Source organism: Cibotium barometz, chromosome 11 (genome assembly GCF_041138505.1).
Source record: "Cibotium barometz isolate CiBa-2024 chromosome 11, ASM4113850v1, whole genome shotgun sequence".
In the NCBI taxonomy this organism is placed as follows: domain Eukaryota; kingdom Viridiplantae; phylum Streptophyta; class Polypodiopsida; order Cyatheales; family Cibotiaceae; genus Cibotium; species Cibotium barometz.
The window spans coordinates 9,713,904-9,741,161 of record NC_141056.1 but is presented as its reverse complement, the minus strand read 5'-3'; positions in this window follow the sequence as shown (position 1 = coordinate 9,741,161).

Sequence of the window (27,258 nt, the reverse complement as noted above, 5' to 3'; positions counted from 1 at the left end):
TTATTATTTTAGATCAACTTTAAAATTTCTAATGACATATCTCGACATAAAACATAATCAAAATTTACATTAAATAACAATTATGATCTTTTTTATAATGAGCGACAAAGAGAGATTAGAAGAAAAGAATGAGAGAGACAAAGACAACACACACACACACACACACACACACACACACACACACATACACATATATACATATATACATATATATATATATATATATATATATATATATATATATATATATACATATATATATATATACATATATATATATATACATATATATATATATACATATATACATATATATATATATATATATACATATATATATATATATACATATATATATATATATATATATAAATTACAAACTATTCAAATACTAAAGAGACCTTCTAGCACCAATGGTCACAAAAGAAAAACACACCCATATTTATTTTCTAATGAACTTATGCTTCAAAATACATTTAATAACTTTATCAAATACTTGTCGTACTTGATCTCTATCACCAAAGACATTATAGTCTATTTCATAAAAATCTAGCAAGCCTAGACTTTCTTTAATATACATTAGCACAATATTTTTATCTTCTTTTTCTAACTCTAAATGTATAATAATTTTAAAAACATCATGCCATCTAGTAACTTTAACCCGCCATCCACTATGAAAAAAGTGCTCAAACTCTGTAGCCAAATTCACCCTTTCCTAAAAGGAAAGAGTGCTCCTCATGTGCTAAAAAAAAATGCAAGTCACCTCTTCCATCTTTATCAATCAATCATACATACATATATAGTAAGATGTTAACATAGGTAAGTAGATGCAGGACATATATGTAGATGTGATATGTAAATAAACACATGTTACAAAACATGAAAATTAAAAAGCAACAATACATTAAAAAAATGTATGTGTTCGAAATCAAATTATAATGGTAACTACTATGTGTGTGTACATGTATGTTTGAATTTGTACATTTGGGTGCTTACCCTTTGTGTGTGTGTGTGTGTGTGTGTGTGTGTGTGTGGTCAATAGTACATTTCAAATTACCATGTGCATCCATGTGTGATATATGTGTTACATGTGTCAACATGTGTGTGATTGTGGGTGTGTGAGCACACACACACACACACACACACACACACACACACATATTTATCTTCAAGGTAGGCATATATATATATATATATATATATATATATATATATATATAGATATATATATATATAGAGAGAGAGAGAGAGAGAGAGAGAGAGAGAGAGAGAGAGAGAGAGCACTTCTAAAAACTTCATAATTTTCAATGCAAGCCTTTGATGAGAGAACATTTGCTCCACATGCAATCAAAGGCAACAAACATGCAAATGTTAATTGAAACTTCACTCAAAGATCAATATTACATTTCAAATTACCATGTGATTGAGCATGTGCATCCATGTGTGATCTATGTGTTACATGTATCAACATATGTGAGTGCAGGTGTGTGTTTGTATGTAAGCACACACACATATATAAAATTATGTATATAGAAACTTTACTAAAAATATATGTAATAAATATATATGGCATAATATTTATTACATTTCAAAATAGCATGTGATTATGCATGTCCATCCATGTGTGATCTATGTGTTACATGCACTACATGCACTCATGCACTACACATGTACACATAAGATACCAATTGAACATCTCTTTACTTCATGTATGTTTTTTTTTATAAAAGCTTTTTAAGCTTTATTCTATGATGATGGTCAGTCTCATGTAGACCATTGTCATAGAATAATGCATATACTATTATTCATAATGAAGAAAAATTTACATATCACTCTCATATAGACATTATCATAGAATGATGCATATACTATTATTTATAATGAAGAAAAATTCGCTAAAGATTTAGATTTTATTCTTCAACATCCACCAATTCAACTCCAACATCATACTTAATCAAAGTAATAAAAGTGTCTTGAATATTCAATCTCTCTCTATGGCATAATATATATTACATTCTCACTACCTTTCTGCCACCCATTGTGGGGTAGAAACGGCTAGTGGAATTGTCCTTGAGATGACATGAACCCACCTGGGTTCAAGTCTCTCCATCGATTGGTCTCTCTAGATCAATAAAGTTGACGTTAAGTGACTCCGTCTCCGTGTGTGTGTGTGTGTGTGTGTGTGTGTGTGTGTGTGTGTGTGTGTGTAAAAGAGGACATTCTCACTAGCTTTCTACCACCCATTGTGGGGTAGAAATGGCTAGTGGAATTGCCCTTGGGATGACATGAACCCACCTGGGTTCAAGTCTCTCTGTCAATTGGTCTCTCTAGATCAATAAAGTCGACGTTAAGCGACTCTCTCTCTCTCTCTCTCACCAAAGTTAATGCACATACAAATGAACAAAATACATGCCATTCAAATCACAACCCCACATAACCTTTTATCACACTTAGGCAACAAACATGCAAGGGCACACACACACACGCACACACACACACACACACACACACACACACAAAGTTAATGCATAGAATTATGCATATACTATTATTCATAATGAAGAAAATGTATGCATGTACACTCTCTCTCTTTATCTCTCTCTCTTACTGAATAGGACAGAAGCGAGATGGATGACAGTCATGACTACCCAACCATAAACAAATGTTTGCCTCACTAGAGTGTAAGATGGATGACAATGCGATACGGATGATAGAAACAATTGCACTTACGTCGATGATGATGTTGGCACACGGAGGTTGGCCATCATGATCACACACACACACATTAAACACCTTAATAAAGCAACCGGAGTTGTAGGTGGATAGAGATGGCTGTCATGGTTCTCTGAGCACTGTAGATGTTCTTTAGGCCAGTACTCTCTCTCTCTCTCTCTCTCTCTCTCTCACACACACACACACACACACACACACACACACACACACACACACACACACCCCTTAAACACCTTAAAGAAACCGGGGGACTATAGATGTTCTTTAGGCTGGTCCTCTCTCTCTCTCTCTCTCTCTCTCTCTCTCTCACACACACACACACACACACACACACACACACACACACACATCCCCCTTAAACACCTTAAAGCAACCAGGCAAGCTGTAGAATTTCTTTAGGCCGGTCCTCTCTCTCTCTCTCTCTCTCTCTCTCTCACACACACACACACACACACACACACACACACACACACACAAACACACACAGAGCCCTTAAACACCTTAAAGAAACCTGAGAAATGCTACTGTACTTGGTGAAAGAAGGGAATGAAGGGAACTCCGCTTGCAAGTGTCAAAGCACAACTTGCAGTAAAACAAAAAAAAGAGTCAGAACAGCAAGAGTGAGGTGAGAGAGAGAGAGAGAGAGAGAGAGAGAGAGAGAGAGAGAGAGAGAAATTATGGGCATAATTCTGCTACATGTTACATTGGTATCAAATTTAGCTTGAGAAATTATGGGCATAATTCTGCTACATGTTACATTGGTATCAAATTTAGCTTGTCCACATCCTAGCGTGATAGCATCCTTGGATGGTCATACTTTGCACCATTCACTACATCCCACCATGTACCATCAATCCTGATATTACTATGGGAAGGTGGATACCAAGTGGAGAACAAGAATTCATAAGGTGTTATGCCCACCCATCTAGTAGCGGTGGGGCTACAAGGTTCTTTACAATATTTTGGGATATAAAAATCCTCCTAGTGTCTAAAATGGTTTCCCCTGAAACAGATATTCAAAAAGAAATTTCCAATGTGCAATTGGTTCTTTCTCTCTTGTGGTTGTAGTGGGTGGTAAGCTTGTGTGTTGATGCATTTTTACTTGCTTGATTGTGAGTGTGTACTTGTAGGTGATGCTTCCTTCCTTCCCCCTTCTTTTTCTTCTTCTTGGTCTCTCTCTGTCTCTCCCTCTTGCACACATGAAGGCATTGAGATAGGAGTTAAGCTCTTCATAGCTCCTTCTCTCATTTCTCCCTACCTAGCTTAAGGAAAGCTCCACTTGGGTGACACAACAATTGGTGGTGGAATGAGCCCCTAGTGGCTTCACATCAAGGAGTTAACCCACTTAGGGTTGACTAAGTTCATGTTCCCAAACCAACCCTTGCATCTTCTCTCTTCTCTTCTCTTCTCCCTCTCTCATGTAAGGAGAATGCTCATCTAGGTGAACATCTTTGGTGCCGACGAGGATAGCACTTAGCTTAGGGTTCACAATATCTTCCTTCTTCTTCTTTTACTTTCTTTCTCTCTTGTGGCTGTGGTGGTAAGCTTGTGTGTTGATGCATTCTTACTTGCTTGATTGTGAGTGTGTACTTGTAGGTGATGCTTCCTTCCTTCCCTCTTGTTCTTCTTCTTCTTGGTCTCTCTCTTTATCTCTCCCTCTTGCACACATGAAGGCATTGAGATAGGAGTTGAGCTCTCTATAGCTCCTTCTCTCATTGCTCCCTACCTAGCTCAAGGAAAGCTCCACTTGGGTCTCACAAGTGGTGGTGGAATGAGCCCCTAGTAGCTTCACATCAAGGAGTTAACCCACTTAGGGTTGGCTAACTGCATATTCCCAAATTGACCCTTGCATCTTCTCTCTTCTCTTCTCTTCTTTCTCTCTCATGAGAGAAAAATGCACATCTAGGTGAACATCTTTGGCGCCACATTGGAGATAGCACTTAGCTTAGGGTCCTTCACAATCTCTTCCTAAGATAGAGACTTGTCTTACCTAGATGGAATGCAAATCCACCGATTGTAGAGTTTGGTATGAGCTATTTGAACAATGGAGTTGAATTTGGGAGCAATATAAGCTTTGGAGGTTACACCAAAAGTGTAAGATCCCTGTCCCCACCGCGCAACGAATTCAGGGGTGCTAGCAGCAGAGCAGCAGTAGCACTTCTTGCATGGGGTAGGGTCCCATACTCGGGGCCTCGCCCACCACAGATATCTGGACAAGAGACTAATCCATCGGTTCTTCCAAAACCGGACCCGGAAAAACTTCCCTTGCCCGGAAAGCATGGGCGAGTCCTCTAGGATAAATTTTTCTCTAATGTAGTCAAAAGCCTTAACTAACTGAACTGATCTGACCGAACCCGTAGTATCAAAGTCAAATCAAGGAAAAGATTACACTTGGATCATAGAGACCAACGCTTTTTTCCTCATTGAGAGGCAGAGCCGTTGATTCTTTTCCATAGAACAATTTTTATCCGGGATTTACTTCATCTATCGTACCATAACAGAATTGAGTCTCATTTTAGGGATCCATCAGTCTAGCCATCCAGTCCCGTGGGTTAGCCAACCGCCCAATCACTGTAGTGATGGGATCCAATTAAGAATTTGGTTAGGTTTTGTCCCGAGTACCAGGGAAAAGAGTTCCCAAGCCCCCTAGCCGGATATTTATGCAACTTTAAAACTAGTCACACCACTTACACACCCAATATGAAATTGCCTTTTTTCACATAATCAACATCTTCTAAAAACAATCTTTTAATGAAACCATTGTGTCACTCATCATAATCCTTAAAATCTCTCGTTGAATCCTTATTTCCAATCATTCCTTCATCGGTGTACCTATGGCATCATTGGCAACCAGAACGCTCACCACCTGTCCACTCAGGGGTCTTTTCGATAGTTCCTAGCTCATAGTAACCGGCAATATATTCACATATCAAAAATGGAATCTCCATTGAAGATTAGAAAGATCAACCAATGGATCCATATAAAAGAGCCATGGACTCATCCGCCGCTGAGAACCAGCAAGGTCAATCAATGAGATCCATGCCCAAATTCAGAAAACAACTCTTACTCCTTGTTCCAATATCTTCCGCGACGTACGTGTGGGTATCTTCGGCGACCCAGAGCCCGAGCATCATATGGTTAGCACCCTCTAGGATCCTTCACAGGTCACCTAGCGCTTCACTCATAGGCCGCTTCCTTGGTCCCTCATCCCACTGTACCGGAAGCTCACCATTCAAATCAAGACCTCGGCCGATGTTGCTACGCGAGACGTCCTCCGTTGACTCTCCGTCAGCAGTTGCAACTTTAACAGATAGGTCTCCACGACCTCATTCACAAGACGGTCAAAATGCTTCCCCAGCATTCTTGACATAAAACAGTCATTTAAAAACAGATTTCACATACAAATACAGTTCTAATAATATTTCCATTTTTTCTCATCACTCCACATCCTTTCACATTAGTCCCCATCTTTTCTCATCTTCTCACGATTTTTTTTTCTTTATCGATCCCTATCACATCACATCATTCCCACATCAAATCACATCCAATCGCATCATCCACACATCATTCCCACATCAAATCACATCCAATCGCATCATCCACACATCAATCCACATCATCCATACATCCATCCACATCATCCACACCAATCCACATCATCCATACATCCATCCACATCAATCCACATTATCCACACATTCATCCACATCTTCCATACATCCATCCACATCAATCCATACGTTAATCCACATCATCCATACATCCATCCACATCAATCCACATTATCCACACATCAATCCACATCATCCATACATCTATTCACGTCAATCCACATTACCCACACATCAATCCATATCATCCATACATCCATCCACATCATCCACATCAATCCACATTATCCACTCATCCATCCACATCAATCCACATGTCAATCCACATTACCCACACATCAATCCACATCATCCATACATCCATCCACATTACCCACACATCAATCCACATCATCCCTACATCCATCCACATCATCCACATCAATCCACATTATCCACTCATCCATCCACATCAATCCACATTACCCACACATCCATCCACATCCATCCACATTCATTTCATAAGTATTCCCATTCTCATCTAATCACATCTTTTTCTATCTCATCACTTATTTCCTCATTTATCCTCATCAGATCACATCTACTTGCATCTACCCATACATCTCATCACTTCACATACCTTAACATCTATCCAGTTTACATCGCATCTTATCACATCCATTTCACATCACATCTCATTCATTCACATCCCGATTCACATGCTAACACATTCGTTCACGTCCCTTATCGTTCATTCACATCTCGAATCACATGTTATCACATTCATTCACATCCTATATCATTCATTTACATCCTGATTCACATGAAATCACATCTCATCTATTCATTCACATTTATTTGATTCGCATCACATATCATCATATCTATTTACCTTTCATTCTCATCACTTCTATTCTCATCACATCCATCCATTCATCCATCCATTCTTTCCCATCTATCTGATTCGCATTACATCTCATCACATCTATTCACCTCACATTCTCGTCACTCCTATTCTCATCGATCCATCCATCCATTCATTCCCATCTATCTGATTCGCATTACATCTCATCACATCTATTCACCTCACATTCTCGTCACTCCTATTCTCATCGCATCCATCCATCCATTCATTCCCATCTATCTGATTTGCATCACATATCATCATATCTATTTACCTTTCATTCTCATCACATCCATCCATCCATTCTTTTCCATCTATTTGATTCGCATTACATCTCATCACATCTATTCACCTCACATTCTCGTCACTCCTATTCTCATCGCATTCATCCATCCATTCATTCCCATCTATCGAATTCGCATCACATATCATCACATCTATTTAACTTTCATTCTCATCACTTCTATTCTCATCACATCCATCCTTCCATTCTTTCCCATCTATCTGATTCGCATCACATATCATCACATCTATTTACCTCTCATTCTCATCACTTCTATTCTCATCACATCCATCCATCCATTCATTCCCATCTATCTGATTCATATCACATCTTATCAACATCTATTTATAGAATGTAAGAGAATTCTTATTTTTGATATAAAGATTCTTTATGCATCTATTTATGCATAAGAACAACTTCAGTGGGAAATAACACTTTTATATAAATCCGTTTATGCATAAATTTAATTTTAAGGAGAATAACACTTTTGAAATAAAAATAAATCTTTTATGCATCTTTCTATGCATAAAATCAATTTTAATGAGAATAACTCTTTCGAAATAAAAATCAATTTCTTTATGCATCTTTCTATGCATAAAATCAAAATTAATGAGAATAACTCTTTTGAAATAAAAATAAATTTCTTTATGCATCTTTCTGTGCATAAAATAAAAATTGATGAGAATAACTCTTTTGAAAAATAAATAAATTTCTTTATGCATCTATTTATGCATAAATTTAATTTTAATGAAAGTAACACTTTTATAGTAAAAAAATTCTTTTATGCATCTATTTATGCATAAAAATCAATTTTGATGAAAGTAACACTTTTATAATCAAAAAATTCCCAATATGCATCCTTCTATGCATAGAAATTAATTCTAATGAAAATAACACTTTTATTACAAAAAAATTTTTAATATACATTTTTGTATGCATAGAATAAAAATAACACTTTTAGAATACACAAGTAGTGGGGATTACTCTTTTTGAATAATAAAAGATAAAACTTATTTCACAAAATTTAAGAAAATTTTACCATAACCTCCTTTGTATGGCTACCATTTTTTAATTTATTTGATTCTCAAGTTACTTAGAAATTATCCCAAATGGTTTAAAGCATTCTAAACTAATCAAATTCCACTTTTTAAGAGAAACAATATGAAAAGTTTAATTTTAACAATTTGATTACACATCTAGGATAAAGAAAGGCTGAATTCAAGAATGAAGAGAGGGGGAAAGCGTTTCCAACAAGGCATAGCACCATTTTTCATTTTAAAGAAAACAAAAAATAGAAAACCATTAAATGGAATAAACGAAAAAGTAGGATTTCTAGCTTACATGAATTTTTGTGAGCTTTCCTTTGGCTTGATGGTTTGAAGGATCTACTCTTGTTTGCAATAAGAGTGGCCACCAATTCTTTTGAAAAGGAAATGGTTAAAAACTAATGAATTATCAATAAATTCACAGTTTTTGGCTCTGGGGAGGAGTAGAGTAATAGTGCATAAAACACTATTAACCATTTACAAAGGGGGAGGCTTCATTTATAGGAAAAAGTGAGCCTCTAACCAAGCAAACTGATTCTAAATTTTCCAGATTAATTTGGTCAATTTTTGACCATTTTTAGGTCAGTTTAGCTTACTTTTTGGATCTAGTTGAAGCAGGAGAGAGGAGAGATGAAAATATCTCATTATTTGTGAGTTTAAAACTCAACCACATATGTGAAATAGGTGCCTCCTTCATGAGGGAAATTCCCCCACACAGAGGTGTCAAAAATGCATCATTTCTTCTAAATATCTCTTCTTTTTTAACTAATAACCTTATCCTTAGTCAACTCTTCCTCTTATGTGAGTATTTACTTATTTTTAGGGAGATTTTCTTTTATTCTTCAATTTATCTCCTCCCTACATTTGGATTAATCTAATTGGTCCATATGAACCTTAATTCAAAATTTTTGGAAAATCTGGACCCTTAGGAAGGTCCTTTTTACCTGATTTCAATTTATTCCAATTGCACATTGGAAATTTCTTTTTGAATATTTGTTTCAAGGGAAACCATATTAAACACTAGGAGGATTTTTATATCCAAAAATATCTCAATTTTGAATTACCTCCCTCTAGATATTTTCTCTCTCTAGGCCAGGGGAAAACAGGATCTTTCTTTTATTTCAGAGAGGGGAATAATTATAAGATCAGAAGGGGAGGTTTTTACACCTGCACACCTCAAAAGCTAGAGGGAGGAATCTTACATCTTACCCCACTTAAAAAATGCGAGATGTCCTCACCTCGCAAAATTAGAGGAGAACTTTTTTCCTTAAGATCCAACTGATTCTGGGGTTCCTTATAGTCTGGTGAACCCAACAAAATCCTGGGATAAAGATCCCTTATATAAAACTCATCATCAGATAATAATTCACTCAGATCGTATCATTCAAATCCTTATCACAATAATGGTCCATTAGACCGAATTTTCTATCTGAACAGTCCTTCATGGAAATTTTCAATTATATAGATTTTTAATTTGACATCCCTTAACTTGATCCAGTGGGTTAAGTGGTAACAGTAGCAAATCTATCAGCACAATCCACTAATCTCATATTGATTTGCTGAAGTCATTAACGTCATTCGAGTTATTGACATCATCACAGGGACTCGTCCCATTCATCCTCATTGTGGTTTTGCTTAGTTTAATACATTTCAACCAAAATTTAGGAATCTTCATTTTTGAATCAGAATCCAAATCAACTCATCAGTTCTCAACCAGAATTTGAAATCATATCAACCACATTCGAATTCATCATTTGGATAGTATTAATGCTTATAATTTCAAGTCTTAGATTTACTCGTATATATTGCTAGTAAAGAGCTGCAGTTATACCCTCAGTATATACGGGTAGTCACGGTCCTTGGAACTATAAGGTAAATACTATCATGTCTAGGCCTCATGCAAGTCAAGGATTCCATACAATTGCGGTACTTCCATCTGAAGACCCAATTACCAATTTACGAATTTCAGTTTGAATATCAATTCGTATGAATTTTTTCACACAATTATAACCTTTTACTACTTCTTCATAAATTTTTGACATTTTTGGCTTCTTGGTTGATCCTCATTAGCCAATTCGCTCTGATACCAGCTGCTGCTGTAAGATCCCTGTCCCCACTGCGCAACAAATTCAAGGGTGCTAGCCAGCAGAAGTAGCACTTCTTGCGCAAGGTAGGGTCCCACACTCGGGGCCTCGCCCACCACAAGTATCCGCACAAGAGACTAATCCATCGGTTCTTCCAAAACCGAACTAGGAAAAACTTCCCTTGCCCGGAAAGCACAGGCGATCCCTCCAGGATAAAATTTTCTCTAACGTAGTCAAAAGCCTTAACTAACTGAACTGATCTAACAGAACAACCCATAGTATCAAAGTCAGATCAAGGAAAAGATTGTACTTGGATCATAGAGACCAACGCTTTTTTCCTCATTTCGAGAGGCATAGCCGTTGATTCTTTTCCATAGAACAATTTTTATCCGGGATTTACTTCATCTATCGTACCATAACAGAATTGAGTCTCATTTTAGGGATCCATCATTCTAGCCTAACCCCATCCAGTCCCATGGGTTAGCCAACCGCCCAACCACTGTAGTGATGGGATCCAATTAAGAATTTGGTTAGGTTTTGTGCCGCCGGGTACCAGGGAAAAGAGTTCTCAGGCCCCCTAGTCGGATATTCATGCAAACTCAACCATTGTGTCACTGATCATAATCCTCAAAATCTCCGGTTGAATCCTTATTTCCAATCATTCTTTCATCCGTGTACCTATGGCATCATTGGCAACCAGAACGCTCACCACCTCTATCCAGGGGCCTTTTCGATAGTTCCTAGCTCATAGTAATTGGCAATATATTCATATATCAAAAATAGAATCTCCGTTGAAGATCAGCAAGATCAACCAACGGATCCATATAAAAGAGCCACGGACTCATCCGTTGAGAACCAGCAAGGTCAATCAACCATATCCATGCCCAAATTCAGAAAACAACTCTTACTCCTTATTCTAATATTTTCCCTGACGTACGTGTGGGTATCTTCGGCTACCCAGAGCCCGAGCACCGTATGGTCAGCACCCTCTAGGATCTGTTGTTTGCAGGTCCCTAGCGCTTCACTCATAGGCCGCTTCCTTGGGCCCTCATCCACTGTACGGGAAGCTCACCATTTAAATCAAACCGAGGCTGGTCAAGACCACGTGCATCAACTTTGTCATGCAAGTGTTGTAGACAAACTCTCTTGGCTTCTCTCAGCTCCGTCAGTAGTTGCAATTTTAACAGATAGGTCTCCACGACCTTATTCACAAGATGGTCAAAATGCTTCCCCAGCATTCTTGACATCAAACAATCGTTTAAAAACAGATTTCACATACAAATACAGTTCCAACAATATTCTCATTTTTTCTCATCACTCCACATCCTTCCCCATCTTTTCTCATCTTCTCACAAAATTTTTTTCCTTCATCGATCCCTATCACATCACATCACATCATTCCCACATCAAATCACATCCAATGGCATCATCCACACATCAATCCACATCATCCATACATCCATCCACATCATCCACACCAATCCACATCATCCATACATCCATCCACATCAATCCACATTATCCACATCTTCCATACATCCATCCACATCCATCCACATCTTCCATACATCCATCCACATCAATCCACACGTCAATCCACATCATCCATAACATCCATCCACATCAATCCACATTATCCACACATCAATCCACATCATCCATACATCTATTCACGTCAATCCACATTACCCACACATCGATCCATATCATCCATACATCCATCCGCATCATCCACATCAATCCACATTATCCACTCATCCATCCACATCAATCCACACGTCAATCCACATTACCCACACATCAATCCACATCATCCACACATCCATCCACATCAATCCACATTACCCACACATCAATCCACATAATTCCTACATCCATCCACATCATCCACATCAATCCACATTATCCACTCATCCATCCACATCAATCCACATTACCCACACATCCATCCACATCAATCCACATTCATTTCATAAGTATTCCCATTCTCATCTAATCACATCGTTTTCTATCTCATCACTTATTTCCTCATTTATCCTTATCAGATCAAATCTACTTGCATCTACCCATACATCTCATCACTTCACATACATTAACATCTATCCAGTTTACATCGCATCTTATCACATCCATCTCATTCATTCAAATCCCGATTCACATGCTAAAATTCATTCATGTCCCTTATCGTTCATTCACATCCTGAATCACATGTTATCACATTCATTCACATCCTATATCATTCATTTACATCCTGATTCACATGACATCACATCTCATCTATTCATTCACATTTATTTGATTCGCATCACATATCATCATATCTATTTACCTTTCATTCTCATCACTTCTATTCTCATCACATCCATCCATTCTTTCCCATCTATCTGATTCGCATTACATCTCATCACATCTATTCACCTCACATTCTCGTCACTCCTATTCTCATCGCATCCATCCATCCATTCATTCCCATCTATCTGATTCGCATCACATATCATCATATCTATTTACCTTTCATTCTCATTACTTCTATTCTCATCACATCCATCCACCCATTCTTCCCATCTATCTGATTCGCATTACATCTCATCACATTTATTCACCTCACATTCTCGTCACTCCTATTCTCATCGCATCCATCCATCCATTCATTCCCATCTATTTGATTCGCATCACATATCATCACATCTATTTACCTTTCATTCTCATCACTTCTATTCTCATCATATCTATACTTCCATTCTTTCCCATCTATCTGATTCGCATCACATATCATCACACCTATTTACCTCTCATTCTCATCACTTCTATTCTCATCACATCCATCCATCCATTCCTTCCCATCTATCTGATTCATATCACATCTATTTATAGAATGTAAGAGAATTCTGATTTTTGATATAAAGATTCTTTACGCATCTATTTATGCATAAGAACAACTTCAGTGAGAAATAACACTTTTATATAAATCCGTTTATGCATAGATTCAATTTTAAGGAGAATAACACTTTCGAAATAAAAATAAATCTTTTATGCATCTTTATATGCATAAAATCAATTTTAATGAGAATAACTCTTTTGAAATAAAAATAAATTTCTTTATGCATCTTTTTATGCATAAAATCGAAATTGATGAGAATAACTCTTTTGAAATAAAAATAAATTTCTTTATGCATCTTTCTATGCATAAAATCAAAATTGATGACAATAACTCTTTTGAAATAAAAATAAATTTCTTTATGCATCTTTCTATGCATAAAATGAAAATTTGATGAAATTAACGCTTTTATAATAAAAAAATTGTTTTATGCATCTATTTATGCATAAATTCAATTTTAATGAAAGTAACACTTTTATTATTAAAAAAATCTTTTATGCATCTATTTATGCATAAAAATCAATTTTGATGAAAGTAACACTTTTATAATCAAAATATTCCCAATATGCATCCTTCTATGCATAGAAATTAATTCTAATGAAAATAACACTTTTATTATAAAAATATTTCTAATATGCATTTTTCTATGCATAGAATAAAAGTAGCACTTTTAGAATACATAAGCGGTGGGGATTACTCTTTTAGAATACACAAGTGGTGGGGATTACTCTTTTTGAATAATAAAAGATAAAACTTATTTCACAAAATTTAAGAAAATTTTACCATAACCTCCTTTGTATGGCTAACCATTTTTCAATTTTTTTCATTCTCAAGTTACTTAGAAATTACCCCAAATGGTTTAAAGCATTCTAAACTAATCAAATTCCACTTTTAAAGAGAAATAATATGAAAAGTTTAATTCTAACAATTTGATTACACATCTAGGATAAAGAAAGGCTGAATTCAAGAATGAAGAGAGGGGGAAAGCCTTTCCAGCAAGGCATAGCACCATTTTTCATTTTAAAGAAAACAAAAATTAGAAAACCATTAAATGGAATAAAGAAAAAGTAGGATTTCTAGCTTACATGAATTTTTGTGAGCTTTCCTTTGGCTTGATGGTTAGAGGGATCTACTCTTGTTTGCAACAAGAGTGGCCACCAATTCTTTTGATGAAGAGGAAATGGTCAAAAACTAATGAATTATCAATAAATTCACAGTTTTTGGCTCTGGGGAGGAGTAGAGTAATAGTGCATAAAACACTATTAACCATTTACAAAGGGGAGGCTTCATTTATAGGAAAAAGTGAGCCTCTAACCAAGCAAACTGATTCTAGAATTTTCCAGATTAGTTTGGTCAATTTTTGACCATTTTTAGGTCAGTTTAGCTTACTTTTTGGATCTAGTTGAAGCAGGAGAGAGGAGAGATGAAAATATCTCATTGTTTGTGAGTTTAAAACTCAACCACACATGTGAAATAGGTGCCTCCTTCATGAGGGGAGTTCCCCCACACTGAGGTGTCAAAAATGCATCATTTCTTTTAAATATCTCTTCTTTTTTAACTAATAACCTTGTCCTTAGTCAACTCTTCATCTTATGGGAGTATTTACTCATTTTTGGGGGGATTTCCTTTTATTCTTCAATTTATCTCCTCCCTACATTTGGATTAATCTAATTGGTCCATAAGAACCTTAATTCAAAAATTTCAAAAAATCTGGACCCTTAGGCTAAGGTCCTTTTTACCTGATTTCAATTTATTCCAATTGCACATTGGAAAATTTCTTTTTGAATATCTGTTTCAGGGGAAACCATTTTAAACACTAGGAGGATTTTTATATCCAAAAATATCTCAATTTTGAATTACCTCTCTCTAGACATTTTCTCTCTCTAGACCAGAATAGGAGAAAATCGGATCTTTCTTTTATTTCAGAGAGGGGAATAATTATAAGATCAGAAGGGGAGGTTTTTACACCTACACACCTCAAAAGCCGGAGGGAGGAATCTTACATCCTACCCGACTTAAAAAATGCGAGATGTCCTCATTAGCTTATGTATACTAATTTTTCTAAAGGAAATTTCACCAAACTAAAGATTGAACTTGGTGTGAGCATCGGAAGCTCCCATGGGTTTCACTTTTGAGAGAGGGTGGACTCTATTTGTGTTGAATCTTCACATTAGGTTTGCAGTGAGCTTAGTGTGGTGGGAAGTAAATGAAACATGGGATGAAAGATCCTTGCCTCCTCCGCACAACGAAATCAGGGGTGCTAGTAGTGGAAGTAGCACTTCTTGCACGCAGGCAGAGCCTCTCACTCGGGGCCTCGCCCATGGATATCCAGACAAGAGACTAATCCCTCGATTCTTCCAAAACCGAACCCTGAAAAACTTACCTCACCCAGAAAGCATGGGCGATTCCTCCAGGATATTTTTATTCTAACGTATGCACACATCAAATTTCTTAGCATTCTGACAAAGTTGGTCTGTCGGCGTATTTTGATGCTTGTTTCCAGGGCCAGACAAAATTTTGGCTATAGAACTATGATTTTTGCGTAAATATATTATAACATTCATGTGTGTCATGTTTTGATAATATCCAAAAATCTTGTGTCAAATTTTTAGAAAAAAATCAATATCATGATGAAATGTGACAATAATATCGATATGTGAATTGAAATGTTATATGTACTATATACATGGCTTCCACCATCGGAGCATATTTGGGTATGATGGTATGGGGAAGGCCCGGATTTTCCATGGCCTCTTAAGCACCAAGAGACTTGAAAAATCCACACTGGGCACTAATTACCAATCCAAACATGCTCCGATGGGTGGGGACCAAACTTTGCAATGTGGGGGTATCCCCCCCCCACATGCTTGCAAAGTTTGGTTCCCATTGGAGCATGTTTGGGTACGATGGTATGGGGAAGGCCCGGATTTTCCATGGCCACTTAAGCACCAAGAGACTTGCAAAATCCACACTGGGTGCTAATTACTAACCCAAACATGCTCCGATCCTTGACCAACATTATGATGAACTTAAAAGTAAGAGGAAGGTCGCACGCTTACGTATTTGATGAGGTCACCAAAGTATCATACTTTGGGGACTGAACTATGATGCACATTTATGCCAGTTCTTCATGGTCATAGTGATCCTCACCCCTTTGCCATTTGTTCTTGTAGATGTTTACCATCTTGTGAATGAGGTCGTGGAGACCTAATTGTTGTTAAAGTTACAATAGCTAACAGAGAGTCAATGGAGGACGTATTGTGTAGCATGGTCAGTCATCTCATCACCTCAGATTCATTCACATCACATATCATATATTCACATCCCAATTCACATGTCATCACATCTCATCCATTCACTCATATCGACGACACATCATTTCACATACACATTCCTATTCATTATTCTACATACACATCCACATTCGTACATCCACATCATACATCTAATTCCACATTTGCATTCATACATACACATCCATATCCACATCCATACATCCACATCGCCTCGGTTCAATTTAAATGGTGAGCTTCCGGTATGGTGGATGAGGGACCAAGGAAGCGGCCTAGAGTGAAGCACTAGAGGTGACCTGTGAAGGAGCCTAGAGGGTGCTGACCATACGGTGCTCGGGATCTGGGTCGTCGAAGATACCCACGCGTGCGTCGAGGAAGAAAATGGAACAAGGAGTTAGAGTTGTTTTCTAAACTCAGCATGGATTTGGTTGATTGTCCTTGCTGGTCCTTAACGGATGAGTCCATGGCTCTTTTATATATGGATCTGTTGGTTGATCTTGCTGATCTTCAACGGAGAGTCCATCTGGATTTTTATAAGTGAATATATTTCTGGGTACTATGAGCTAGGAACGATTGAAAAGGCCCCTGAGTGAACAGGTGGTGAGCGTTCTGGTTTGCCAACCAATGATGCCATAGGTATACCGATGAAGGAATGATTGGAAATTAGATTTCAACCTAGATATTTTGGAGGATTATGATCAGTAATACTATGGTTTCATTAAAAGATTGTTTTAAAGACACCTGAATCTGTGAAATAGGCGATTTCATATTGGGTGTGTAAGTGGTGTGACTATCTTGAAGTTTGCTTGAGGCGCCGGCTACTAGGGGGCCTGGGAACTCTTTTTCCTGGTACTTGGGGCAAAACATAACCAAATTCCTAAATGGATCCTATCACTACAGTGGTTGGGCGGTTGGCTAACCCATGGGACTGAGGCTGGAACTGATGGATCCCTAAAATGAGACTAAATTCTGTTATGGTACGATAGATGAAGTAAATCCCGGATAGTCCTTGTTCTATGGAAAAGAATCAACAGCTGTGCCTCTTGATGAGGAAAAAAGCATTGGTCTCCTATGATCCAAGTGCAAGTCTCTTCCTTGATCTGACCGTGTAACTTACAGGTTCGGTCAGATCAGTTTGGTTAGTTAAGGCTCTTGCTTGTAAAGTTTAGTCATCATCGGAGCATGTTTGCGTATGATGGCATGGGAAAGAGCTAGATTTCCCATAGCCTCTTGAGCACTAAGAGAGTTGAAAAATCTGCATTGGGCGCTATTTGGCTAACCCAAACATGCTTCGATGGTGTGACAAAACTTTGCAAGCAAGTGGGAGTGGGTCTCTACCACATGCTTGCAAAGTTTGGTCATCATCGCAGCACGTTTTTAAAGTACAATGGCGAGGGGAAGAGCTAGATTTTCCATGGGCCTCTCAAGCACTAAGAGACCTAAAAAATCCCCAGTGGTGGTGGGCGCTAATTGCTAACCCAAAAATGGTGCGATGGTGAACAAACTTTGCCAGCATGTGGGGGTGGGTCCCACATGATGATGTAAAAGCTTTTGTTACCATCAGAGCATGTTTGGTTTAACAATTAACGCCCAATATCGATTTTTCAAGTCTCTTAGTGCTTGAGAGGCCATGGAAAATCACCCACCCCCACATGCTAGCAAAGTTTGGTCACCATTTGAGCATGTTTGGGTTAGCAATTAACCTTATTGAGAAAACATATGACATATCCTTAATGTTGCTATACCCCTCCCAATCCCCCCCTCTCCCTAACAGAAATCCTTAATGTTGCTATACCCCCTCCCAATCCCCCCCTGAGGCCCCCTCTCCCTAACAGGAATCTCCTCTTCCCAATGATATATAGCATGATGGGTAATTTTTTATATTCAAGAAGTTCTCGAATTGGTGATGTGCCACATCATCACCAATGCGGGAACTTCTTGAATATAAAAAATTACCCATCATGCTATGTATCATTGGAAAGATCTCAAAGAGTAGATTCCTAATCTACAATCTCCAAAAAAAATTTGATTTTATTGATAAAACTTTAGCCATTAGTCCATTTTTCTAGAAAAATGTGACATGGCATTTCTTAAAGGCCCTTTTTAAGTCCAAATTTTGCCTAATGAATAAACAAGTTGAAACTATACGATACCACCCATCATGTCACCAAGGATAAGGAGGCACCTCACTGTAAGATCAATCCCAACCCATTGTGAGAGTTATCTCATCAGTGCCTCTCTTGGACGATCTGATTTATAAGCAATCTCCACAAGGTTGGGGGTTCTACCGAATATGCCCAGGATCTCTTTTCGGTTTCTAGTCTCTTTATAAAGGAAACACCTGACTCATTAGGTTTACCCAACCACCCGCTTCCTAGTGACTTGAACCATTCATCTATGAGGTTTACGTAAATTACAAGGCACATTGTTTCAGGGTATATGGATGAATAGGTGGTACACTAGCTACCAGATTTCAGGGTTGGGAGCTAGGAGGTAGCTCAGTTTTGGTAGCCATAGGAGTGTTGGGAATTTTAAAAGAATTCAATAAGTTTTTTATTTTATTAAATTCAGGGTGCAAAGGAGTGGGGGCACTACCTTTGCATGTCTCGCAACCATCATGAGGAGTGCCCGTCGGTCAGCACAACAGGGGCCCTCGTCTGGGGGGAAGCTTGCCAGCGTGGAAATTTGAGGAGTGCCCGTCGGTTGCAGCAGCAGTGGCCCTCGTCTGGGGGGGGAAGCTTGCCAGCGTGGAAATGCTAGAAGCTTGAGAGCAACAACAAAGTAGCCGAGAGGGAGGTCAGACACTAGGACACACAGGGGAAATGCTGCAGGCAGAACTTCCTCTCCCACTTCTTCTCCTGCTTCCTCAGGCTTTGAATCTTCTCCAAAGACATCCCCAGCCAGGAAATCTCGCAGGGTGCTAGCTTCCTCCTCTCCTTCCTCAGCTGCAGCAAAGGCCAAAGGAGCTATAAGAAAGGGGCATTATCCTCTTTCACCCAAATCACCTACTACAGCAAGCAAGAAGTTCAACATGTAGCTAGGCTCAGATGCCACTCCAAGCACAGAGGTGAGCATCTTTACACATGTTGTTGTGCAGCCAATTTTTGTTCAGGTGCCTGGCTTGTGTGAATTTTTCTAGAGGTGTGTTGCACATGCATGCTAGGGTATTACCATGCTGTTCCAGGGGATAATGGAGTAAGTGTGCTCACAATGTCATCCATGAAACAATGTCCCTATTGAATACCATACAAAACAAATTTTTTTCTTCAATGATGACTCCTCACTTGTCGTGTATTGTAATAAGTGTGTTGCATACCAAAATATCCCTAGAAAAATTCAAGTTGTGGGCAATAGTGCTTTATTGAGTTTTAGTAACACTACATTGCATATTGCATGCTGACAACACACTGGAGAATACATTTTCTACACCTTTGATACTCCCACACTTTCTATACATGCGCACAAGCATTGTTAACATAAGCATACTTGTAGCCTCATGCATATATATGGAAGGTGCATGTCCAAAGCAAGCAGGTCATACATGAAAATATGTTAGCAAAATGTGTTGGACTGATTCTAGTTGTGCTATGGAATGTTGCAGGGCAAATCGCGTTGGTACCCTCCATATGTCCAGTTTGAAAGAAAGTCAGTTTTCTGTATGACCAAAGCCCAATGACCAAAGCCCAAGCACATGAAGTCTACGGTCTTTCAAATTCTGGAGTGGATGCGCGAACATTGGGTGAGGCTAATTTTACAAATGCAGATTGGCTATCATGTTTTGATGAGGTGCCAAGAAGGGGCAGTAAAGTAAAATGCAGGACTTTGAAGCTAGAGTTGTGGCCCAGGTTCTACACCCTTTTTACTTTGGTATATCAGGAACCTCCCAGAGCAACTATGGGATGGAGGTGACCAAGGCATTTGCAAGAGGTTTTCTGCATTCACAGACACCCACAAGCCTGGTGTGGCTCTTGGTGACCCTTGCTTGCTGCAAGAGATCAGCATGAGTAGACGAGGATCCAAAAAAACAAGTATGTCCAAAAGAAACAGCTTGAATTATTTTCAGCAAGCTATACATCAAAGGGAGTGGTATTGTAAATAGCCTCATATGCTTCTGGGGAAATAAAAAATCTCATCCCATGTCCTTGAACCTTTTCCATTGGGAACTTGATGGATCTTACAAGGTGGGATGGCAAAATAGCTTCAAGCTTGCGTCGTAATAGCTTATACTCATAGGGATTTCCTTTCGCTTGTTTGTACCATATTACCTTGACAACAAATGAACCAGCAAGGCAAACATTCCCCCAGCCATCTGTTAGCTTAGTATCAGATTTTTGCTTCTAAGCTGTGCATTTCAAGACATAAAAATCTACAAGCTCCTCATTGTCATGAGGAGCTATGATAGCAAAACTCACCAATGCAAAGTGCATCACTCAAAGCATCATGGTGTCCTTCGTATGCAAAATCTTCAACTTCATTAGCATCTTTGACATCTTCTGAAGGTTCAAGGGTAACATGCTCCCACTTCTTGACATGTGACTTCCTAGAGCACCTCCTCCAAAGGCCTTGCATACAAGAATTGCAAAAGCATGATAGCTGCCTGCATCTGAGAGCTTTTCCATTTGTTAAAGAGTAACCTGAGACACAATGTATCCCATGAGCGCCATCCACAGATTTGCAGTCCCACTTCTTGCTTCTATCTACGTCGCCTTCCTTAACTTCCCAAAACACCTTGGTAACTGGTCTTACTTTGGATGCATATGTGGCAGCAGCCCCATCACACATGGTTTGTCTTAAAAAGGCAACCACATCCTCTGCACATTGCAATTTTCTACAGTCTGGCTTAAGCTGCTCTTGAGTCAAATGTCTTTTGATAACAGCACCTGCACCATCATGTTCACCCTTCCCATGACCAGATCCCGAGAAATGATGTGTCATCTTTAACCCTGTGAGAGTCCCATACCGGGCAACAAAGTAGAAAGGCCTCTTTGCCTTAAACTGCGAGGCTGACCCGTCTGACCACACCCATGCTCCTTGAGGGATAAGCCTAGCTTTTTCAACCATCCATGATGGAGCATGAAGCAATGTTGAACAAAAAGAGTATCATGAGTTTTATCATCAGAAATGTAAAAATGATAATACTTTTGAAGACTTCCTGCAATCTGCACATATGTGACATGGACAAATATTGTAACTTGGCAAGAAAACCAATGCATTGATTGAATCTCATTTTGTTCTTTGAATGTATAATTTTCAGCAAAGTCTACAACTGAAACAACCACATCATCAGGAAATACACGTAGACACTCTTTAAATTACTCAGCTTGCCATCTGTAGATAAAGTTGTGCTTTATGAACTTTTGTAAGTGATCCCTAAAGAGGTCAAATAGTTCCCCAGGTTGCATCTCCTTGTGGGAGAGAACTTTTCTTTTCTTTTTCTTGCCAGAATCTGTTTCACCAACTTGAATGTCTTCAAAAATCTTCACCTTTATTGTGCGTACGCTACTTGATTCCTCCATAGGACATGTCGAAAGTTTCTTTGAGGGTCCACAAGATGGGCACTCTCCCATCAAACACTTCAAAGCAAAGAAGTGTGAATTGCTAGGCTCCAAACACAATACCGATTCCCACAAATTTGTAAGGCTTGAGTAAGTTTGTGTGTGAGCTGTGCATTTTTCTCCAACACCACAAATATTACATTGACATATACACTCTTTTCCATGCACACTTGGACCAGCTTGGCGTAAATGGTTGATAGCATCTCGTAAGAATGACATTTGGACATGTGTGATGCAACAACAACTGTACCGATCTCGAAGCTTGCGTACAAAATAAGGCTTCAGCTTTTCAAATGCTCTTTGGTGAATCTGTACCTCTGGATGACTCTGTTTGAAAGCAAGAAAGAATTCTACCTGCAAATAAATCAGGATAATAAATCAGCCTATGAACAACATATATAGCTTATAGAAGTCAAAGAATTAGAACTAACTTGGTAATTTAGAAATTTTCATGCCAGAAATAAACAATAGCTTTTAGGTTAAAGGTTTGGAACAATAGCTGCCGTGTTAAGAGTGGTAGCTATTTGGTTAGAGTGGACGCCACCAGGTAGATAAGGTAGCAACCATGTTAAGAGTGGAAGCTACTAGGTGAACAATGGTGGCTTTTAGGGACAGAAAGGTAACTACCAGCTTTGGAACAATAGCTACCATGTTAACAGTGGTAGCTACATATTAAGAGTGAAAGCCACCAGGTAGGTAAGGTAGCAATCATGTTAAGAGTGGAAGCTACTAGGTTGACAATAGTGGCTTTTAAAGACAGAAAGGTAACTACCAGCTTTGGAACAGTAGCTGCCATGTTAACAGTGGTAGCTACCTGTATAGAGTGAGAGCCACCAGCTAGGTAAGGTAGCAACCATGTTAAGAGTGGAAGCTACCAGGTTGACAATGGTGGCTTTTAAAGGCAGAAAGGTAACTACCAGGTTTGGAATAGTAGCTGCCATGTTAACAATGGTAGCTACCTCTATAGAGTGAAAGCCAGTAGGTAGATAAGGTAGCAACCATCTTAAGAGTGGAAGCTACCAGGTTGACAATGGTGGCTTTTAGGGATAGAAAGGTAACTACCAGCTTTGGAACAGTAGCTGCAATGTAAACAGTGGTGGCTACCACCACTCTTAGCATAGTACCTATCATCAAGATACCACCTGAATCACTCCCAGCCTCATGCCTATGAGCTCCAAGCTTGGTAACTGAGCTCCAAGCCTGGGAGCCACCACTCTTAGCATAGTACCTACCATGAAGATACCACTCTTATCAGCTCCCAGGCTTGGAGTTCATTGGTATGATAGAAATCCTAACCTGATGCTTCTAGCTGCTGGCCTAATAACATATCAGCTTGAGCAAAACCTTTGCTCTACCAATCTGTGAGCCCACCACCACCTTGGTGGCTTCCTTTGCTAGCCACCTTTACGAGGATGAAACTGTAATTGAAAGTGGTAGCTATTTATCTACAAGGGTTACCATGGTAGACTAGTATTACACACTATGAAGCTGGTGCCTAACTTCAGCCCTGCACTACTGACCAATGTACAACCAAGAGGTAATTAGGGACATTTAAAAAGTATGGCATAACAAGGAAGACAAACCTGAGGTTGTTCAAGCAGATGCACCGGATGCTTCTCATACAGCTTTCGTCCAACACGCTTTCGACATACATCCTTTTTGTTCGGCGACACACGTTGATTGTTTGTCCAATATGCAATGACTGAATCTTTCACTTCCTCTGTGATTATACTTCTATGTTGTCGTTGTCGCTCACACAAATGCAATGGCAGCTGTGAGTCATGTTGCCTCATTTGAGATCTAGCTGCATAAAAATTCCTTCAATCAATGAACTCCAAGTAGCCTTGATGCAGCTGCTATATTTGGTTTTCTACTTGTGGAATTCATGACCATCATGATACTTGCCCGTTTAACAAACAATTCCCTAGAGCTTTTTGGTCTTTTGATAGCCTTGAGGGTATTGTGTAATCCATGGAGCAAGATCTTATGATCCTCCTGTGTGGATTCCTCAGCTTTGTGACAATTAAGAGATGTACAATTAAATTGTATATCGCTTAAAGCTCGATGGTTGAGTATACTTGTGACGATCTCACCCTTTGCTTTATTGTCAAGACCTGTGTGTAATCCGTGAAACACTTAATCACTTTTGAAGTAATCACCTTCTGTTTTGTGATGCTGAGCCTGACTTGTTTCACTGGTGACTTCCTTGACTTTAACTTCTCACGATAAGCACGCTTTCGGCCTATTTCGTACTCCCTGATTAATTTTGATTTGCATGGTGCACACTTGAAGGAGCTAGCACATGTACATAAGCTGCTTTGAACATCTTCTGCTTGTGCAATTGAAACTATTTCCATGTTGAAAAAACTCCTTTTGATCAGTTCAACAAGTCGAATGTGCTCACTTTGTGGATAGCATGAGGCTCTTAAGAGAATCAGACCTATCCATTAAAACTTCGAAGACACTGTAAGATGAGATGAAGGTAGCTGTCCACAAGCCCTGTACGCAGCTACTGCAATGCTTTTAATTTCTGAGAAGAGTTGCTTGTAACATTGTCTATTTTTTTGATCTGGCGGGCTGTGACTAGTGGCTTGGGCCGCCCTGGCTGGTGCCTTGGCCGAGCCTTGGCTTGTTGGGCCCTCAGTTAAGAAATCTAGGAAACCTGCAATGCAAAAACACACACAGACGTGAAGTCGCCATGGAGGCTTGTTTAAAGCAAAGAGAGAGAGAGAGAGAGAGAGAGAGAGAGAGAGAGAGAGAGAGAGAGAGAGAGAGAGAGAGAGAGATTCTTCTATAGAGGGGAAGGCTTACCACTAGCAATCACAAAACACACACACACACACATATGAAGTCGCCATCGAAGGTTGTTCATGGCAAAGAGAGAGAGAGAGAGAGAGAGAGAGAGAGAGAGAGAGAGAGAGAGAGAGAGAGAGAGAGAGAGAGAGAGAGAGAGAGAGAGAGAGAGAGAGATTCTGCTATAGAGGGTAAGCCTTACCATCAATCACAAGACACACACAGATATGAAGTCGCCATGGAAGCTTGTTTACAGCAGAGAGAGAGAGAGAGAGAAAAAGGACGTGGGGAGTACCGAAAAACGGTTCTCTTTCTTTTTCTTTTTTTAAACAACCCACTTTTTGCTTTGTAACCGACTCGGGGGGGGTCACTATATGTAAATCCTCTATATCACGTGCGTTCAAGGCCTATTTAAAAAGTCCCTTATCTGTGAATTTTTTAGTGAATATAATGTATCCTTTCCTATTCAAATCTGTAAAAAAATTTTAAAATACAATAAATAAATCTCCTCTGTAAATATATTTCTGTAAGTTTTAAATATTTAAAATGTCCTTCTGTTGAACCCACGTGATACTTACATATTTATACGAGTGACCCCCCCCGAGGTAACCGAAAAACGGTTCTTCTTCTTTTTCTTTTTTTAAACAACCCACTTTTTGCTTTGTATTAGATGGTTACTGTCAGTGTACTAGAGCTGTGTCCCGGACATAGGTATTAAGTCCACCTATTTATGCATACACCCTTCACTGATGCAAGTTACAACATGATTCATTTATTTATCCTTGTGCACAGGTTCCTTTATCCCTTAATGAATACAAACTTTTCCAATCAAGTTAGGCTGCGCAAGAAAGAAATTCATCATAAAAATAATGATAATTTGAAACGCTCAGCGTCTCGAGTTTCATCCATTTCCAATCCCTCGGCTCACCAAGTCATAAAACAGTCTAGATCTTACAACCGTCGTCGTGAAAAATCACTCACATAGTAGAATGAGAAGAGTCCCCTTCACCATCTTCTTGCTATGGAAGACCTTTCCAGATCAGGCTTGTAACTACTAGAAAGAACCCTCGCCCTGCCCTGTGGTGGTGGGTTACCCAACGATGGTGGTTTCCCAATCTCTAAGTATTTCTAGAGTCGGTTGCCTCGGGTGGGAAGTACCCAGTTGCCCCAAACCGATCGCTTAAACAGATCACATCGGAATGGTTTTCCCAAACCGATCTTGTCGGAATAGCCTAGGGGAAGTTCCCTAGTTCATAAATTCATCATCATCATCACTTTGAGACCATGCTTGTCACCAAATAAATAACTCCATATAAGAAAATCACCTTTCTATAAGAAGAACATTCACTTCTCTATGATAAACAACCCTATTTTTTGTCAATGGATAACAATTAAGATCTTGTCCAAGTACTCAAGAGAACAATTGCATTCCCAAGCCAAATCCTAGGCCTTGGTACAAATTGACAGTTTATTGGATGGAATCAAGCTCTAGCAAGTGATGGCCAAGCCAACTTGGGAAAATTTAGTCACAACACCAAACGATTTAATGAGGGAAAAAACCTCATTTTATATCATTTCATCAATCAGCTTAAGTCCTCAGTTTTGAAAAACAAAATCAGTTTACTATGATCTCAAGTAGTGAACTAAAAAGGTTTTGAGTTAAGATTGACTTACTTGCCATTCAAATTGAAATGAAGATGGCTAACCTGGAAGTAAGTAGTAGTAGTTGACAATCTCCATTTCCCTTTATACGTTGCCTTGGTGTGGTTTATCTTTTCCCTCATCTTTTCACATTGTCCCATCTTGTACTTATAATATAAATTCATTTGACAATCGATGGACTTTCATAACATACCTTTGGCCTGGTCGTATACTTGGGTCTCGTTGGTCTTGTGGACAAGAGTAAGTTGTACATGGTGTGGTTGTCAATGAGGGGTGCATGGTGGTATGCAAAGGTTCTAGATGCATATAGCAGTTATAATAGAGGTTGAAGGTATCACCACTAGCATTGTGTGTGGATGCACGTACGCTCCTCCCAACAAGTTTTACAAGTGTAACCCAACATGATTATAAGAGTCACACACATGGAAGCCGACATC